Consider the following 21,051-nt stretch of genomic DNA (forward strand, 5'->3'; position numbering starts at 1 on the left):
AAATATGGTTATATGCATTTCAATAATATTAAGTTTCCCCTCTTTATGTTGAGAATCTTGAAGCTACTTTTGTTTTATCCTCTTATGATTGTCACTTTGTTCTTCATGAATTCATTTGTGTACAAGATTCCTATGCATAGGAAGCATGTTAGACTTAAATATGTTTTGAATTTGCCTCTTGATGCTCTCTTTTGCTTCACATACTATCTTTTGCGAGTGCATCATTAAAACTGCTGAGCCCATCTTAATGGCTATAAAGAAAGAACTTCTTGGGAGATAACCCATGTGTTATTTTGCTACAGTATTTTGTTTTATATTTGAGTCTTGGAAGTTGTTTACTACTGTAGCAACCTCTCCTTATCTTAGTTTTATGTTTTCTTGTGCCAAGTAAAGTCTTTGATAGAAAAGTAAGTACTAGATTTGGATTACTGCGCGAGTTCCAGATTTCTTTGCTTGTCACGAATCTGGGTCTACCAACTCGTAGGTAGCTCGGAAAATTAAGCCAATTTACGAGCATGATCCTCGGATATGTACGCAACTTTCATTCAATTTGAGCATTTTCGTTTGAGCAAGTCCGGTGGCCTAATAAAATCCATCTTTACGGACTGTTCTGTTTTGACAGATTCTGCCTTTTATTTTGCATTGCCTCTTTTGCTATGTTGGATGAATTTCTTTGATCCATTAATGTCCAAGTAGCTTTATGCAATGTCCGGAAGTGTTAAGAATGATTGTGTCACCTCCGAACATGTGAATTTTTATTATGCACTAACCCTCTAATGAGTTGTTTCGAGTTTGGTGTGGAGGAAGTTTTCAAGGATCAAGAGAGGAGTATGATGCAATATGATCAAGGAGAGTGAAAGCTCTAAGCTTGGGGATGCCCCGGTGGTTCACCCCCGCATATTCTAAGAAGACTCAAGCGTCTAAGCTTGGGGATGCCCAAGGCATCCCCTTCTTCATCGACAACATTATCGAGTTCCTCCCCTGAAACTATATTTTTATTCCGTCACATCTTATGTACTTTGCTTGGAGCGTCGGTTTATTTTTGTTTTTTGTTTTGTTTGAATAAAATGGATCCTAGCATTCACTTTATGGGAGAGAGACACGCTCCGCTGTAGCATATGGACAAATATGTCCTTAGGCTCTACTCATAGTATTCATGGCGAAGTTTCTTCGTTAAATTGTTATATGGTTGGAATTGGAAAATGCTACATGTAGTAATTCTAAAATGTCTTGGATAATTTGATACTTGGCAATTGTTGTGCTCATGTTTAAGCTCTTGCATCATACACTTTGCACCCATTAATGAAGAAATACTTAGAGCTTGCTAATTTGGTTTGCATATTTGGTTTCTCTAGAGTCTAGATAACATCTAGTATTGAGTTTTGAACAACAAGGAAGACGGTATGGAGTCTTATAATGTTTACCATATGTCTTTTATGTGAGTTTCTGTCTGTACCGTTCATCCTTGTGTTTGTTTCAAATAACCTTGCTAGCCTAAACCTTGTATCGAGAGGGAATACTTCTCATGCATCCCAAATACTTGAGCCAACCACTATGCTATTTGTGTCCACCATACCTACCTACTACATGGTATTTATCCGCCATTCCAAAGTAAATTGCTTGAGTGCTACCTTTAAAATTCCATCATTCACCTTTGCAATATATAGCTCATGGGACAAATAGCTTAAAAACTATTGTGGTATTGAATATGTACTTATGCACTTTATCTCTTATTAAGTTGCTTGTTGTGCGATAACCATGCTTACGGGGACGCCATCAACTATTCTTTGTTGAATATCATGTGAGTTGCTATGCATGTCCGTCTTGTCCGAAGTAAGAGAGATCTACCACCTTTATGGTTGGAGCATGCATATTGTTAGAGAAGAACATTGGGCCGCTAACTAAAGCCATGATTCATGGTGGAAGTTTCGAGTTTTGGACATATATCCTCAATCTCATATGAGAATAATAATTGTTGCCACATGCTTATGCATTAAAGAGGAGTCCATTATCTCGTTGTCCATGTTGTCCCGTATGGATGTCTAAGTTGAGAATAATCAAAAGCGAGAAATCCAAAATGCGAGCTTTCTCCTTAGACCTTTGTACAGGGCGGCATGGAGGTACCCCATTGTGACACTTGGTTAAAACATGTGCATTGCAAAGATCCGGTAGTCCAAGCTAATTAGGACAAGGTGCGGGCACTATTAGTATACTATGCATGAGGCTTGCAACTTGTAAGATATAATGTACATAACTCATATGCTTTATTACTACCGTTGACAAAATTGTTTCATGTTTTCAAAATAAAAGCTCTAGCACAAATATAGCAATCGATGCTTTCCTCTTTGAAGGACCTTTCTTTTACTTTTTATGTTGAGTCAGTTCACCTATCTCTCTCCACCTCAAGAAGCAAACACTTGTGTGAAGCTGTGCATTGATTCCTACATACTTGCATATTGTACTTGTTATATTACTCTATGTTGACTATTATCCATGAGATATACATGTTACAAGTTGAAAGCGACCACTGAAACTTAATCTTCCTTTGTGTTGCTTCAATGTCTTTACTTTGATTTATTGCTTTATGAGTTAACTCTTATGCAAGACTTATTAATACTTGTCTTGAAGTACTATTCATGAAAAGTCTTTGCTTTATGATTCACTTGTTTACTCATATCATTACCATTGTTTTTGATCGCTGCATCCACTACATATGTTTACAAATAGTATGATCAAGGTTATGATGGCATATCACTTCGAAATTATCTTTGTTATCGTTTTACCCGCTCGGGACGAGCGAGAACTAAGCTTGGGGATGCTTGATACGTCTCCGACGTATCGATAATTTCTTATGTTCTATGCCATATTATTGATGATACCTACATGTTTTATGCACACTTTATGTCATATTCGTGCATTTTCCGGAACTAACCTATTAACAAGATGCCGAAGTGCCGGTTCTCGTTTTCTGCTGTTTTTGGTTTCGTAAATCCTAGTAACGAAATATTCTCGGAATCGGACGAAATCAAGACCGAGGTTCCTATTTTCACCGGAAGCATCCGGAACACCCGAGAGCCGCCAAGGGGGCCCTGTGGGCCCCGAGATGATAGGGTGGCGCGGCACGGGCCACGGCCGCGCCGGCCTATGGTGTCGCCGCCTCTTCGACCCTCTCGCGCCGCCTCTTCGCCTATATAAAGCCTCCGTCGCGAAACCCCCGATGCGAAAAACCACGATACGGAAAACCTTCCGGAGCCGCCGCCATCGCGAAGCCAAGATCCGGGGACAGGAGTCTCTGTTCCGGCACCCTGCCGGAGCGGGGAAGTGCCCCGGAAGGCTTCCCCATCGACACCGCCGCCATCTCCACCGCCATCTTCATCACCGCCGCTGCTCCCATGAGGAGGGAGTAGTTCTCCATCGAGGCTCGGGCACATGCTCGGTAGCTATGTGGTTCATCTCTCTCCTATGTACTTCAATACAATAATCTCATGAGCTGCCTTACATGATTGAGATTCATATGATGATGCTTGTAATCTAGATGTCATTATGCTAGTCAAGTGAGTTTTACTTATGTGATCTCCTGGAGACTCCTTGTCCCACGTGTGTAAAGGTGACGAGTGTGTGCACCGTGTGGGTCTCTTAGGCTATATTTCACAGAATACTTATTCACCTGTTGAATGGCATAGTGAGGTGCTTATTTATATCTCTTTATGATTGCAATGTGTTTGTATCACAATTTATCTATGTGCTACTCTAGCAATGTTATTAAAGTAGTTTTATTCCTCCTGCACGTGTGCAAAGGTGACAGATGTGTGCACCGTGTTAGTACTTGGTTTATGCTATGATCATGATCTCTTGTAGATTGCGAAGTTAACTATTGCTATGATAATATTGATGTGATCTATTCCTCCTACATATGCATGAAGGTGACAGGGTGCATGCTATGCTAGTACTTGGTTTAGTCTTTTGATCTATCTTACACTAAAGGTTACTAAAATATGAGCATTATTGTGGAGCTTGTTAACTCCGGCATTGAGGGTTCGTGTAATCCTACGCAATGTGTTCATCATCCAACAAGAGTGTAGAGTATGCATTTATCCGTTCGTTATGTGATCAATGTTGAGAGTGTCCACTAGTGAAAGTCTAATCCCTAGGCCTTGTTCCTAAATATCGCTATCGTCGCTTGTTTCTCGTTTTATTGCGTTACTACTGCTTGCGTTACTACTGCTTGTTTACTCGTCCTGGGCAAAGCACTCGTTCGGTGCCGTTGCTACTACTTATTCATACCACTCGTATTTCACTATCTCTTCGCCGAACTAGTGCACCTATTAGGTGTGTTGGGGACACAAGAGACTTCTTGCTTTGTGGTTGCGGGGTTGCATGGGAGGGATATCTTTGACCTCTTCCTCCCTGAGATCGATAAACCTTGGGTGATCCACTTAAGGGAAACTTGCTGCTGTTCTACAAACCTCTGCTCTTGGAGGCCCAACACTGTCTACAAGAATAGAAGCTCCCGTAGACATCAGGCAACCGTGTGCAAACCTAGAGAGGTGGGGGGTTTGGGGATCCTCAACACCAAACTCATGAACATTGCGCTCATGCTTCGGTGGATTTGGAGGATCTACCAAAGGGAGGAGGGTCTATGGGCAGACCTCCTACGCGCCAAGTATCTTGGAGAACATGACTTTTTCTCCAAGGAAGTGCCTGTGCGGGGGTCACAATTACGGAATGCCATCCGGAAAATTAAGTGGCACTTCAAGCTTGGGGCGAAACACGCGGTGCACAACGGGAAGTGGACCTACTTCGGAAGGATCGGTGGGTGGGGCCGGGGCCCCTGCGCGCCCGATATCCCCGCTCTGTTCAGCTCGCTGCACCCACCCGGATGTTACGGTGCACGCGACCGGGGTGCTAGGTGGGATACCCGGTGAATGGCGCATCCAATTCGGACGTCAATTCGGTCTTGCGGAAACCGTAGAGTGGGATAACCTCTGCCGGGAAGTTCGGTCCCTTCCGGATGACGAGCGAACGACAGGGTGTCATGGGCTCTCGACAACTCGGGACCTTCTCGACCGGATCCGTCTACCACGGCTTGATGCGGGGTGCGGCGGTCACTCATTTCAAGGAGGTCCGGCGGACTAGGGTGCCTCCTAAGATTAAGATTTTCATGTGGCCAGATGATCAGAGGGAAACTCCCGTCTTGCGAGCAAGTGGCCAAGAGGATGGGACCCTCCGACGGCCATTGTGCTTTGTGTGGAGAGATTGAGGATTGTAACCACATCTTCTTCACCTGCCACATGGCGAGATTCATGTGGGCTGGGGTTAGGGAACTCCTTCATTGCGATTGGAACCCCGGCGGGGGCTGGGGATTTCATTGCGCTTGCACAGGGTTTGGCAGACCCCCTTCGTAGATTAGTTTGGTTCACCTTTGCGACCCTTACCTGGTCGCTCTGGAATATTAGGAATAAACTAACTATTGAAGGGAAGTTGATCGGTAACCCGGCTGATGCTTTCTATCATATGCTTATTCACATGCGATCATGGAGGGTTCGGTCGGACGGAGGGACGGGCGGCTGCCGGACGTGGCGCGGGACGAGCTCGGGAGGCTACATGCGAGGGCTAGGGTGGCAGTTTAGTCTCTCATTCGACCCGCTTCAGGGCGTTGTATCGTTACTTTATGCTAGGGCCTTCTCTTGTGGTGTTTGCTAGGGGGCGAGGTGCTCCTGTTCTCGGACCGGGTCGTCAGTTTTGGTTCTCGGACTTGTATCGTGACTTTGTATGGTGTTGGTAGCTTTATATATAAAGCTGGGCCGAGTGGCCTTCTATTTAAAAAAAAAAAACGCACCTTGAATGCCAGGATTCTCACACTTGGTACCATGGTTCTTGGGCTCACCTTTGTCCCAGCCTGCAGTTGCAGTCCCAATTAATAAGAGACTAAAGATCATAGATTTACATTGATCGATTAAGAATACATTGAACAAATGGGGGTGCCTAACCTTGATGATGGTTTTGCCGACCTTCAGCACTTGATTTCCTGGGCCCAACTCCAAGTAACCCAACAAGTGCAGCTTGGGGGCACGACCAATCTTGACCTTGCTACAAGCGCCATCAGGGGCACAACCTTTGTTACCTTCCGAATGGATGATGAGCCGCTCAAGGCATGGGGCGACGACGAAGATTTCATGAAATGACCCAATGATCTGCACGCAACGGAGGCTTTGGCTGACAAGGCGGAGGCGAAGCTGGAAGAGATCCCCTTCGACACAGAGCGTCTGGAGCACGGGGCTTCTGTCGAGGATGAAGTCCAAATCTTTGGTCTCCATGAGGACGGTGCAGAGCCCGAGCTGACGGAGGTTGGGGAAAAGGGAGGTGCGCGGGAGGTCCGCCGTGTCGGGGAACTTCCAGAGGCCGAGGTGGAGGCGGGTGAGGGTGACCATGTCCAAGAAGGTGGAGGGGAGATCGATGGCGTGTGGCCACCGGGAGTTGAGGAGCACGAGTTCCTGGATGCCCTTGGCGGCGAGGATACGGAGCCAGCTGGTGAGCAGGCCAGTGAAGTCCTCGATGTAGAAGCTCCTGATGTGGACGCAGCGGAAGGGCCCCGGATGCTCCGCGAGGACGCGGGACACGGCGGAGGTGGCGGGGTAGAGGTCGGCGTCGAGGAGGACGAGCGGGGTGGAGCGCCAGACTGGGCGCCAGCGGCGGGAGAGCGCGGCGGTGCGCGCGGCGTCCTTGACGGGGAGGCGGGAGACGATGTTGCCGAGGAGTGCATCCGGGAGGCGGCTGAGGTAGTCGACGGCGTGCTGGGGGTGGGGGAGGAGGGCGCAGAGGCGAGCGTCGGCGGAGACGGGCGGGTCGGGGATGGTGTAGTGGGCGGGGAAGACGAAGCGGGCCAAGACGCCGTCGATCCCGCCTGGTTCACGCCAGTGGCGCAGTAACTGGCCCCCCAGCTTGAGAACTAGGGTCTCCATGGTCGCCGCCGGAAACTCCGGGGAGCACAAGCTGGCGAAGAGAGGTCCCAACTCGTCGTCGCTGAGGACCAAGTTGAGCGCCATCTTGAGCGCGAAGTTAGACATCCGGGTGTCCATGGCCGCCGCCGGGAGCGCTGCGACGAGTTTTGAGCGGCGCCGGCGCGTCGTTTCCGTGGAGTGGAACAAGAACGGCGGAAGAGAAGGGGAATGATTTAGTTTTATTTTTTTGTCCAGATGGAAGGGGAATGATTGTGAGCAGCCGAAAGAAGTCGGACGGAGAATTTTTGGAACGCGAAGTGAAGAGAAGGGAAATACCCCAGTCGATGGCTCGAATCGCGCGCACCCGTATGCGACCCGCCCGCCCAGGAGCGCGCGTTCGGCTTCTTGGATCCAGTCTGTCACGCAAGTCAACAGATGGGTTCGCGTCCGCCTTCTTGTTTTCCTTTTTCTTTTCTCCCTCCCTCCGTTGTTTATTCCGCCCGCGCGCTCCGTTTTGATCCAGCTACGAAACAAATTGTTGGCCTGGCACAATTAATTCCTTCCTTAGCGAGTCATGACGTGCAGTGCACATGCATCTCTCTGCCTGCCTCCATACACACGCACGCGTGCGCCATATCTAGATCCAAACGTCGCGAACTCATTTGGAACCAACCGCGATTTCGGATACGTACAAATACTCATACGTACGAAAAATCAATCCTGCCCACGGGCCCGCGCCCGCGCCCGGCCGCGTATATCTTGTTTTTCTAATTTCCTGCTTGGACTTAGTCATCATCCATCGCCACCTCCTTTTCTCTCTTTCTACATATTTCCAACAAGCTAACTCCCTCGATCCTGCAAACCACATGACACCTGGATCTATCAAAACAACCATCATCCTTGTCCACTGCTTCTAATTTCTACTCAACTATGTTGACCCCGCATCTCTCAGCTCGTGGGAAAAACATGATTCGCGTTTCACTTTTACTACCTTTTCAGTACTCTAGCTACCTGGCTTCTCTTTTTTCGCCTCCATGGCCGGCCAGAGAGGGTGTTGCAGCTCGGTCAGTGGCGGAGGACGGAAAAAAACTAAGGTCGGGCAAAATCTAGAGTATTAAGGATTTTGCAAAATAGAAATGAAATCTAAAGCATAAGAAAAATTGATGCGAAATCTTCAACAAGGATGAGTATTCAATCCTATGAATAGAAAACGAGAATGAGGTATAACCCAATAAGGGAAAGACTGGGCGAGCTAGGACCTAGACACTGGTGAAGATTTCACCCCGGCCCACCACCGCGCTCTGTCGGCATCGCCGGCACAGTGCTCCTGCGTTTCACTAGTTGCCAGGTTCCTGCACCGTCACTGGGCAATCATGGATTTCTTTCATGCGGCCGTGGCTTCCCAATCGGTTGAGCCGCACTGCAGGAAGTTGCACACTGGCCCAGCCCAATTGGTTGGCCCACTGAACAAGCCTAGTAGCCAGCGCCCAGCGCACCTCTTTTCCCTTCACTTTCTACTCTAAAGGCGACACACGTAGACTGGCAAATCTCCAGCCAAAACATATCGACGGATGAATACATATACAAAAGTTCTGCACAAAAATTAAGGTAGGGTGACCGCCCTACCCTGCCCAAAGGGGAAATTCGCCACTGAGCTCGGTACGTCGTCGCCGGAACAGCCGCTGCTGTGCTAGCCCAGATCCCCCCGCCACCTCGACCGGCCAGAGAGGGGAACACAGCAGAACCAGACTGTACCTGCAAGAGAAGACTTCCAGCGATATTATTCGACCGCGCAGTGGTCTCCGCCGCCGTTCCCAGCTCCGGCCACGGGAGCTGAACCAAGGCGAGGAAGAACCCTAGCCTCCAGATCTCGCCGAACCAATCTGGAGCTGCACCTAAACTAAACCAACTACTGGCAACTTGCCAAAACCTAACCCTAATATCTACAGAGTGACGCCGGCGCCTCCCCTCCGCCTCCCTCGGCCGGCATCACCGACGAGGTCAGCTTCGGTTTGGCCCGGGGAGGAGAAGTTCTCCCTCAGGTACTGTAGCGAGGTGAGAGATGAGAAGGGGGGAAATGAGAGCCTTATCCAACTGCAGCATGGCGCCGTTGAAGCGGTTAGACTGGTCGTTTCTTGGGCGGGAGATAAAGAGCAACGATGGTTTCCTCGGAGCCTCAACGTCCCAGTGTCCCGCGCGAAGTCGCCCCGGGCGGCTGTCGCGGCGCCGTCGGAGGCGGAGGCCAGGATCACGCCGGCGGTGCTGTTCATCACGGTGGTGCTGGCCGTGGTTCTGCTCGTGTCGGGGTTGGCCGTGGCAGCGTGGCCGCCTAGTCATCAAGACCCACCGCGCCAATGCCGGCCAGGTGGTGCTGCTCATGCAGCGGCAGCTGCAGCTCCCGCCCTGCGGCCACGCCTTCTAGGTCGCGTGCATCAACACCTGGCTCGCCTCCAGCGCCACATGCCCACTCTGCCGCACCCTGCTCTCAGCCCGCGCGCTCGCCGCCGCGGCGGACGCCTAAGCTGAGCCGGACATCGAGGGATAGAAGCTGGAGGACGCACCAAAAGAAGTCATCGTCCTCCCTGTTAGGCTCGGCCGGTTCAAGAACGTGCAAGGCAGCGCCACCACCGACGGTGAGACGTGCGCCAGCAGCCGCCTCGACGGGAAGAGGTGCTTTTCCATGGCCTCCTCCTACCGGTACGTGCTCGCCGGCAACAACCTCGTGGTGTCCGTACACTGGCGACCCGGCGACGGCAGCACGGCCATGCGTCCGTGCGCGAGCACGGCGAGCGGCGACGAGCTGGGCAAGAAGGTCTGCGCCGCCAGCCGGGGCGACAGCTTCTCGGTGTCCAAGATCTGGCTGTGGCGCCCCAGCGGCGGCAGGTGGCTCCCCGGCCTCCGCGTCGGTTCCGCGTCCCCGGCCGACGGCTCCCCGCCGGCGAGCACGCGCGGCACGAGGCAAGAAACTGACTCCTGATCATGACAGAAAACGGCCGTTCGGCGGCAACAAAACTGGACAGATTTGCCGTCAGTGCAATCAGTTCGAGTATAAAACAACGGTAATTACGCAGCTCCGCTCGCCATTGATTTCTAAAAATCCGGAGCGGTTTTGCTGCACTGTTACATTTACATCTCCTCTGACCTGCTGTTAGGCATCGGGCCAAAGCTTATTTGCTTGGTTAGATTTGCCCGTCCTTGCAATTATCTAGCTCGCCATCAATTTTAAATAGACATAGCGGTTTTGTTGCACGAGTTAATTACATTACATCTACTCTGACATGTTAGCATCAGACCAGCCTAATCTCTTCAACGGCGCCATGCTCGTGGCCCTATCTAGAGAAAACGGCCGTTTGGCCTAGTCAGCACTGACAGTTGGCCCTCATCCCTTAAACTGCAATCAGACAACCGTTTGAGTGATTTATTGCTGATCACTTAAGAAGTGGTAGTTTTTAGTACCACTGTCCTAATTATGTTAGATTTGTGTAATTTATCTCCAAGCTAGTACTAGTTGCACGGAGTACATGCTTTTCTCCGCCTCAAATGTGAACTGAATTCTAGCTACCCAACCTCATCATTCATCAACCAAAGAACCACACGTGCTCGGTTATTAATGTTGACACGCCTTGATATGGACTGTAAAATACACCCTCCATTTCAAAGAATAAGAGGTCCTTGTTTTTTGTGCTTTTGTTGACCAAGATTTATTGTAAATATATAAAGGATGTTTGTATAAAATCAGTATCATTAGAAGTGATTTTCAGTATGAATCCAACGATACTAATTACATAGCATATAATTAAGATTTTCTTGCCCAAATTTTATGATCAAAGTTCATCTTAGAATACATGTGTGCCTTATTCTTTGAAAAGGAGGTAGTATGTTCTTCACTCAAAATCGTTGAAGCTACTACTCCCTCCATCTATAAATCGATGTTTGAGGTTTATCTAAATTTGGATGTATCTACACACTAAATAGCGTGTAGATACTTCTAGATTTAGACAATATTTATAGCAGAAGTAGTACTATACTAGGGTTGAGGTGGGTGCAAGTATCGGCATTTAGGCCCATCCGCCCATGTAGTAGTAATTATGAACCATTTGCATGAATGCAACCATTATATAATACGTGATTAAAAGTGACTAATTTTGCACCATTTTCCATGTGCTAGTCAACTCAAAATCCTTAGTTATTCCTATACATCACGCGCGTGCCAAGCCTGATAGTGGAGTAGCACCTACACGGTTTGTCCCTCCCTCGCTCGCTCGATAACTTCAACGTGACAACCTCCATTCTCTCTCTCTCTCTCTCTCTCTCTCTCTCTCTCTCTCACTCTCTCTCTCTCTCGCCCCTATCTCCCTCCCTCTCTCCCCTCACATCTCTCCATAAATCCAACGTGACAACCTCCTTCCCCCGAGGCAAATGTCCCGATCAAGGACAAACGGTTGCGACGAATCGACAATGTCTTCTCCGCCACTAGCCGATGCACACCACCGAAGAATCAGTCTCACTCGTCCCTCGCTAAGCACGCGCACATCTATGGATCGAGCTCCTCTTCTGACTCCCATGCCCACGTCTACTTTGCCCTACCATCGTCACGCCAGCACCTCTGCTTGTCGTTGCCTCTTACACTGTCGCCGGCGCTGCCCAGTCATGCACGCCCCGTCGTTTCCATCCACGTGTCGGTGCACACGCATGCACAACAACGTGTTCCACTAGAGGTACCGAAGGGCTAGTACTAGTGGCTTTGCGACTCATGGTCGGCGACACTTACAGTGCAGCTACCTTCCCTTCACCTCAGTGGCCGTATTCGTTCATGTCACGCTGCAAGTTACTTCCCGAGTTTCCAAATGATGAAAAAAATGTTACCTTAACGTAATAGAAAAGTAGACGCAACGAAAATTTCTCCTTCAGTAGTATTCCACAAGAAAAAGTGCAAGAAGGTGCCAAAGGGGATAACGCCGGACATCACATGCATGAACCATTTTAAGTACGTACGGCCGCCGGGTAGCGTGTTCAATATAAAAAAGAACTAGATATATAGCTCCATTTGCACAATCTTGCAAATTTGAGTCAGCTTGGTGTCTGTGTCTATGGCTGCTACCTAGCAAGTTGGTTATCCTTGCTGGTTTCTCTTATCCAAATTGCATTGGGCAAGGTGACCATCTGGCTCTACGGAAATGGAGATAAAATAAAGGTTTTGAAGTTGGTATTGCAAAGAGCTGTGTTGTGTCTGTATTGTTGAAACTTATGCTATTTTGCTATTGTCGAATTCAAGTACATGTTTGTTTGGTCTTGTTAACATTATGAGGTGGTTAGCAATAGAGATGCAAGCCAGATACCCAAGAAATCCCATTTATAGTTCATTTGATGATTTCTAGTATAAAATTTTGCCACGAAATTCGATATAGAATTGAAAATATTTAGTAAATATTGTATGGAGAGTAATATGAAACAGAGGAAATTCACACGGAGTCACCACTTCAATTGAAGAGATAGTTGGTAGATGTGCGGACCCACGAAACAAATAGCACATGAAATATCACCAAAAATCATCAAAAAGTCTTCCCAAGTTGTAACAAGGGTATATAATGGTGGTGTAAATAGGGAAAGCCAATACACAACTCTAAAGTGGCACTTGTTACACAAACATGACTATCTAGAACTAATATTTTCAACTTATAGTGCAAAATTAAAACTACCACTTGGAGGCAACCGAGCCAACTATTGTAAGACGTTGCCCCCTCGATCTCTCTTTAGTTGGCCAGGTTCATATAACATATTCTAACACAAAAAATAGTAAAATCACATGAAATCACCACTTTCAATGAAAATGTCGCTGCCCCATAGAAACAGGGTTTCTCGTGAAGTCGTGCGAAAAAACCTTCCTCCTTTTCCTTGGGCCCTTAAATGGGTGTATAATGGTGATGTCAAGAGAAAATATCAAACACACAACCATAAAGGGGCACTTGCATAAAAATCTCACTAGTAGAGATATGCTTCACGGGGTCCTATAATTAGTGGCACATTTGATTTGTCCAATGCCACTGTTTAAAACTCTGGCATTCCAAAAGTGTCGAACGCCACCATTATGCAAAGAATGGTAGCATGCGGTGACAGTCGCAGCGCCATAGTTCAATGCATGGGACCATCCCGTGTGGTTGAGCATATAGTAATGCTGGCGTTGCGCAGAGCGCCACACCACCATTGTACAATCAACGCTGGGGTACGCCACGCCGCTGACTACACTAATGGCGTGTAGGCGTGACACCATGCTGCGATTAAATACATGGCGTGTCACGGGCCCGGTTGTACAGTGGATCCTGTCCGCCCAGCCGAAAAAAAATTTCGAGATGTGATGCAGGCCAGCCTTGTTAGTGTTCCACCTGCTAGGCCATCAGCGATGTTTAATGCTCTACTACACGCTGGTTTGCATGACATGACCCTCCACTTTACCACGCGGCGACGAAGCAACTTTCCCATGTACGGGGCACTGCTGTTAATGGTGAACAGAATGCCATTGCCGATGATAGATAGGACCTGCCCGGTGAGGAGTGCCCCAAAATCTTGTCGGCATTTCCCTCCTCGCCCCCCTCAATTTGAACCGCCGCGATAGCTCACGTCCATGCGGAAGGCAGTAGCAGAGGCGCTACGGCAACCACCTGGCCACTCACGCTCAACAAACCGCAAGTTTTGGAGTTCATAGAGTATCGCCTTCTCGGGCTGCCGGACACGTCATCCCTTCTAGCTGCATGGGCAGCCTCGCCATTGTGGAGACTCCCTCCGGATCCTCATCTACTAGTGCGTCACCGATCTGAACGAAGAAGAGGGTGCCGACGCTGACTTCACCGTCGCTCGCAGGAGAGGCAAGCATTGATCAATATACTGACCAGTACCCACTAGGGAAGAACAACTAGTGGGGGTGGTGGATGTGTTGGAGGGAAAGAACTACAAGGAGGTCCTCATATACGCCCGCACCGACATCCGCTCGCCGCCCTATCGATGGACGGCTCAACATCCTCATCCTCCTCCTTATACCAGCAAGGCCTCGCGATCTACACTACGCAGTCAAAGGTAGGACACGACTGCCGGTGCGAACTGCCACGCCGCCCTGGGCATCATCATATCCACGAGTATACCACTGCTCCGTAGGATCACCTCTTGCTACACTGGCTGAAATGGGAGAAGCAGTAAAAGTTGGAGCCGTAGCCACCATCAAATATGCCACGCCGGCGAACCACCGCCAATCCAACGACCCGGAGGAGGAGCCGGGACTCGGCGTGGCCTTGGCTGAATCATACAACATGGCTCTGATGTGCACCGATGAGAAAGCTAAACCTTGTTCCGTGGGGGATTGGGGTATTTTCATCGTTGACGATGGCTGCGAGGACGATGGCGGAGAGGATGGTCGCGATGATGGACTGGAGCATCTTCTACCGGCATCGTTATTTTAAGGTAGTTAAAATTTGATTCAATTTCATTAAATTCTATGTAAAATATCCTAATATCATAGATTTGAATGAAATTTGTCATTTTAATTCAATTTGTTTTCAATTAAAAAATTATTCCAAATCGCCATGCCCAAAATTCGCGCCCAAAATTCAGGGGCAGGTTAAGTTTAGATCAAACGCCAGCAACACATGTAAGTGGTAGCGTCATTGGTCGAAGGCCACCATATTATTGTGTCGGGATGGTGGCGTGGCACATCAACCCCACCAGAACCTTGTAAAAGTGGCGCCGAATTGGTGGCGTTGATTACAAAAACGCAATGTCACCAAGACTAAAACAATGTGATATAGACCCTAACCAGGGGGTGGATATTAACATAAATTTTGACAAGAATAGGAGAGAGAATTTTAGCGAAGAAGCAATTAACATGGGATCTCTATTATTTTATGCGTTATGACTTTGATGACATAATCTTTATTCTTGTATTGAAAAACACGTACGGTAAGCATTAATTATGTTCATCGGCATGCATGCAGGTTGTTATTTTATGCATATTATGAAACTTGGTACTTTATGTAGGTTGTTATTTCATACTATGAAACTTTTCTATTTAGATATGACGTTTCGCCGAGTATCCACAACATGCCACTAACCATTTTATATTAACTATAAGTCTATAACCCACTGGACATATATGACTATCCCGCAACACCAACAGAGGTGGTATGACATAGGAAAACGTGATGACGAGTTTTCTCGGTCCTTGTAGGTAACCTTATGCTACCAAAGATGGTATAGATATGGAGTACGATCGGTCATGTCCACCATATGCACGCAATCGGGTGGTGCACAGAGTTTGACGTAGTATGTTATCCGGCATAATTTTCTATGAGGGCAAATCAATGTATTTTTTCCATAGTATCATATGAAAAATACGAAAAATAGGAGAAATGTAATACATGCATGAATCAGCCTGTGAATGCTCTGCGCATGCATGAAATTACGGAGGCATTGTGATATGAACTTAGAGCATCTTCACCGGCGTGCCCAAATAGTCGCCGGTAGGGGCGCCGACACACATCATTCTTCATTTGGGGATGTTGTTTCCACACCGGCGCCCCCCATACGGCAGCCGCCAGTAGAAATTCAAATGTATTTAAAAAACAAAATTCATACATATTTTCACTAATTTTATATAAAAGTTACTCGAATTTAAACTTAAATAAAACTTAAACTTAGAGCCCTAATCTATTGGCCGTTAGTTGGGGAGCGCGACGGGCCTGCCTCGTAGTCGTTCTTCCCCTTTGCCGCCTGCGTCCGTCCCCACCTCTCTGCCCTTGCTTCGCGCACCTGGTGGTGGAGCATGGCCGCCGGCGACGCATGAGCTTATCGGCGGCGTTGTCCCCTCAGCGATGCCAGCCATCGGCGAGACTCCTCGTTCTGGGCGTGCTCGAAGTTGGGGTCGTTGATGAACTCGCGTTGTTCCTCCTTCAGCCTCCTGAAGCGCCTCGCATTCAAGGAGGCCAGGATCGCCGCCTGCTCCGGGTCAGCGGGGACCTGCGACTGCTCACCGCAATGCGCCACCTCCTCTGACGCCTCAGCTTCTGCGTCTGCTACGTACGCCTCGTCCCACTCCTCGAATCGTGGGTTAACAGAGTCGTCAGAGTTGCAGTCGACGTCGGCGTCGGGCTGCGGCTGCGATGGTGGTTGAGGCCTGCAGGCGGTGTGCGGCTGTTGCGGCCAAGCATTGAGTAGGTCGTATGGAGCCGCCACGGCATTGTTGTGGAGAGTAGAGGATAGCGCGGTGGCGGCGGTGGAGATGATAGAGGATAGCGTGGCGGCGGTGGAGATGAGAGGATAGCGCCGCGGAAGTGGATGGCTGATAGGGGTGCCAACTACCCGCACAGTAGCCGAGGCGTCGCATTTACGGCGGCCCGTGTGGACGCTGGTCTCATCGGCGGCCGGCCGCGCTTCAGCCGAGGCGTCGCATTTATGATGCACCGTCGTTTCCAACGCGAACCGTCGCCTCCTCTCGCTGCCAAGGCGGCCCCACCCACGAAAACCGACGTGTCGCGAGGCGCCGACGTGCGCCGCATGCCCGATTCGCACCCTTCGCGAAGGGGCCGGCACGGGGTTGACGGTGCTTCTATTGGGCTCGAAACCGTGCCGCGCTTTTTAGGCGCGCTGGTGTGAGCCCAAAAACCATGCCGGCTCACAAAATACTATCGGGGCCCCCGGTGGAGATGCTCTTATAGATACGTATATAGGACCGTGTGTGAAGGAGTTAATAGTAGGATAATTTTGTATTACATCAGATTATTTTTGACCATTTATGTTCAGTGATCCAACACTCCTGATCCACAACACTACACCGTTATTTCTGTAGTATATTTAGGTGTGAGTGGCATTTTAGGCATTTCCCAATTATAAATCCCGCTTTTTTATCGGATATACATGTCACATGTCCAAGCTATGCCATGCAAGCCTTTTTTTTTTGCATCGGGTAACAAATTGCTTTCTTCTACTGCATCGATCACATGTCGAGCCCATGCCATGCATGCAAGCGCGCTTTTGAAGATAGAACACTTGCTTTTGTAGCTCTGCTTAAAGGTGGTGAACATATATTCAAGCTTCACGTGAATAACACCTCCCTAACCTCATTGCTTTGGATTGGCAGATTGATGCTCAAAAATCTCTCCCAAATCCCGATGGATGAAAGAACTCGCGATTTCCTTCTTGGCTGGGCATAGTAGTCCGGTATCTTAGAGCATCCCCACTCGTTGGCGCTCCCCACGCCCAAATCCGGCGAAATTTTCGTCCGGATTGGAGGAAGATTTGGCGTGGGGAGGAGTAGTTTCCCAGTCGTGTGCTCCCCAAGCGGCGTTTCTCGGGGGAAAAGAGGATGGCTCGGGGAATCCGGATGAAAGAGGAGACACGTGGGCGTGGACGGTTGGTTTAGCTTCATCCGGAGTCCCCGGGAGACCCCGGAAACCGAGGATGGCATGGGGAGTCCGGACGAAAATAGGCTCAAATCCGGACCAAAACGAGGAACCGGGGGCCTGACTGGGGCGTTTTTCGCCGTCCGGATGAAAAAAAATGGCCGTGGGGGGCTCTGTGGGGAGACGAGTGGAGATGCTCTTAGCCACCACCAATGTCACGATGACAAGGACCGCCCCGAGCCTTCTGCCCGTCAGCGAACGACAACACCCGGCGTCCCTTGCGACCACCGCCCTCGTGCAAGACACGATGCCGCCTCACATCCACCCCCACCGCCTCACACACTACGGGAAAAAAAGCCGTTGCCGTGCGACGGCTTTTGCCATGCGGCTGTGCACGGCAAAGATTCCTTTGCCGTGTATCAGCAAAATAGGGCGCACGGCAAAGAACATTGCACGGTAAAACTACTGATGACGCACGGTAAAGAAGGTTGACACGGCAAAGACATAATTCGGCGCACGGCAAAGAATAAAACCACGGCAAAAGCTAGAAAGGCACACGGCAAAGGGATCACACGGCACTGCAGGGCTTTGCCGTGAGCATCAACCTCACGCACGGCAAAGTATTGAAAAAAATGCATGGGGATTGCTGACGTGGTTTTTACCCCACGTATAACCTGACCCACACCAACCATATCATTGCTGCCCACCCATTATACCCACGCTCAGGCCAACCACACACCCTTTATCTCCTAGCTCTCACCACACACACCAACCGTATTATACGCGGGAGTACGAGAGCCCTTGCGCGCGCCGGCGTCCTGGAGCACGGCCTCGTCGGCCAGCTTCGATCTCCGGCGCCTACGCCTTCTGTCCCTCGGCGGATGCTTCTTCCCTGCCTGTCCCCGCCGGCCCCCGAACAATCAGTCGACGTCGACGAGCCGGCTAGCGCCGGCACTCCGGCTGTGCGCGCTCTTCTCCTCGACCGGCGTGGCCGCGGTGGCGAGCGCGGGGCGGAGAGCTAGCGCACGGCGGCGCGGCAACATGGAGGAGAGCGAGCACACGGCGGCGCAGCAAGTGGCCGCGGTGGCGAGCACGGGGCGGAGAGCGAGCGCACGGTGGCGCCGCGACATGGCGGAGAGCGAGCGAACGGCGGCGCAGCAAGTGGCTGCGGTGGTGAGCGCGGGGCGGAGAGCGAGCGCACGGCGGCGCTGCGACATGGCGGAAAGCAGCGTATGGCCTTGGCACCGGCGTCTCGCTGGTGTCGCCGCATAGCCATTTTTTTTAATTTGCTTCAAGCTCTTTGCCGTGCAATAGAACCAAAGCGCACGGCAGACGCACTAGGCACACGGCAATGAGATGTTGCATGGCAAAGGGGATGGGCGCACGGCAAAGGGAAGAGTGCACGGCAAAGACGTTGCCGTGCAGTTTTGGCGAGGCACACGGCAACGATGGCGTTGCCGAGACAGACATTGCCGTGCGGCCTTTGCCGTGTGGAACCGCACGGCAAAGGCTTTGCCGTGCAAATAACACCCTTTGCCGTCCAATTTGCTTGCACGGCAACGACAAGCTTTCCCGTAGTGACATCCTCGTGCTGAAAGTCGTTCGCCGGCCTCCGTGATTGGTCGGACGCTTTGCCCGCGCCGGTACGAGGGAGTGATACTGGCAACATGACGAATGTGCGGGCAGCGGCATCGCCACGCAGGGATAGAAGAGAATTCACAGTCAGCTCATGATCGTTGTCTTCCAAAGCCTTCACGATCGTTGTCTTCCAAAGCCTTCACGATCGTTGTCTTCTAGAGCCTACACCGGTGGGGATGTGGACGGCCTTAGGAGACGCTCGATGCACACCCGCGTACATATTCATAGCGACGAGGCTTCTACACAGACATGATTGATTGCAAGGCATATCCATATCTAACTAATTAATACATGATTAATTATTACCACCGTCACCAGCATCATACGTATACGCGCGGTAGTAGTACTCAAATACTCCTCGGAGCAACTGGCTTACCTTGGTGAGTTGACATCTTTCACTCGGAATCTTCTGATACTTTTCCTTCATGCATTGAATCTCTGGAGAATGGCCTCATGTTGGGCGAGGACCTCACGCTGGAACGCTCGTAGTCGGATGTGGACAGTGATCGCGAGCGCAAGGCGGATGCCCCGATGCTTGAGGAGGGAGGGGATGAAGAGGATGTCTTAGGCCTTTCACAATGGGTGTTTCTTAGCGCGATATCCTAGGTAGTACTTTGTTTATGTGGCACTCTATTTATTGATGAAAGAGAGTGGTAGCACCCGTCGCGACAAAAGGCGTTAGTAGCCCAATAACATGCATGCATGAGCTCGAAATCACAAAATTTAGATACAACACTAAGAAACAATGCATTGCAGTACTTGTATCTTAAGAAACATCATTGGCTATGATAACATGCTAAGAGCTAACCCATTGTAAAAGGCCTTAGTTGACGATCTGGGTAAGTCTGCATCCTTTGGCGCTTTCATTGATTGGCTGCACCATCGCATCAATCGAGAGCCAGCACCGGGTAAAGAGGAAAACCGCCTCGGACCAGCAAGGCACGCCCGATAACCAGCCGGTTTCTGGTCCAACCGATGATTCATACTATGTCGATAATTTAATAGTTTTTTTACCAGTAAAATATGTAAATGAAGTGGGTACAAGTATCACATCACCCCTTTTTTCATTAGTGAAATAGTTTTGGACTGATGGTTAGAGCTAAGGGAACAAAGCCACGGACTGTACTTCTAGATGCATGCAATTGAATTTTAGTCTAGGCACGCTCACCAAAATTATGGCTGGCCCATACCTACCCATTGGTCAGTGAATCTTTCCTCTCTCCACAGTCTCCATGCAAGGCATGCATGGCAGCGAAACTCGGATATTTTTATTTGGGCCAATCAATCTTTCCTGTTTCACATGGTCTCACACAGGCCGCACATGGCAACAAGCCCAGGCAACATGGATGTTGTGTACATAGAATTTTAGTCCCACCTCGGAAACTTACAAGAGTTCCAACCACCTTATAAGGATAGGTTTCTTGATACTACTAGTTGAGTTGTATGGGAGGACAAGTGCTAGTTGACATGAACATGTAATAGCGCGTGCGCTCGCGTGAATATTCGCGACTCGACTTATGACTTTGGACTTGCAGACGGCTAGGCTAGCAAATGAAATCACACTTTTTAGAAATAGACTTTTTTTGTTGGACTCTACTACGCGGTGGCGCCGCATATGTGCTATCGCGTGCGGCGGCTGCTGGTGCCGCACTAATCACCCTCGCTCTATGCGGTTGCTCCCCTGCCTTGACCGTGAATACAGGAACACACAAAAAAAGCAAGGTTTTGACCCACACATGTAAAAGTAGTACAACGTCCCAACCTTATTTAGGTAAAGCAATCTTTTACTACTTCAGTAGACATCTACTACTCCATTTGGAATCTAGCACAGAAAAATGAATTGTTCTAGAAAAGGCACGGTCGCACCAAGCTCAATACAGTGAGATGCACAACAACTATATGGTACAACCTCAGCCGCATGATTATGCTGCTTACTGCATTGCATGACACAATAAAATGCGTTGTGCTACATCTTTTGTCATAGAAATAGCCGACGCAACAACAAAGTTTGCAATTTGTGGACTTATCTCTTGTTGGACAACATCCCTACACAAAACACAGGTTATATATATATCTTAGCAGCAATT

The 21,051-nt window shown here is 49.4% G+C and overlaps 1 pseudogene; it reads left to right on the forward strand.

Moving 5' to 3' along the window:
• The first annotated feature begins 9,042 nt into the window (after nt 1-9,042).
• On the forward strand, nt 9,043-9,918 carry LOC124696382 (annotated as a pseudogene).
• The last annotated feature ends 11,133 nt before the right edge of the window (nt 9,919-21,051 follow it).

Source organism: Lolium rigidum, chromosome 3 (genome assembly GCF_022539505.1).
Source record: "Lolium rigidum isolate FL_2022 chromosome 3, APGP_CSIRO_Lrig_0.1, whole genome shotgun sequence".
Lineage (NCBI taxonomy): Eukaryota > Viridiplantae > Streptophyta > Magnoliopsida > Poales > Poaceae > Lolium > Lolium rigidum.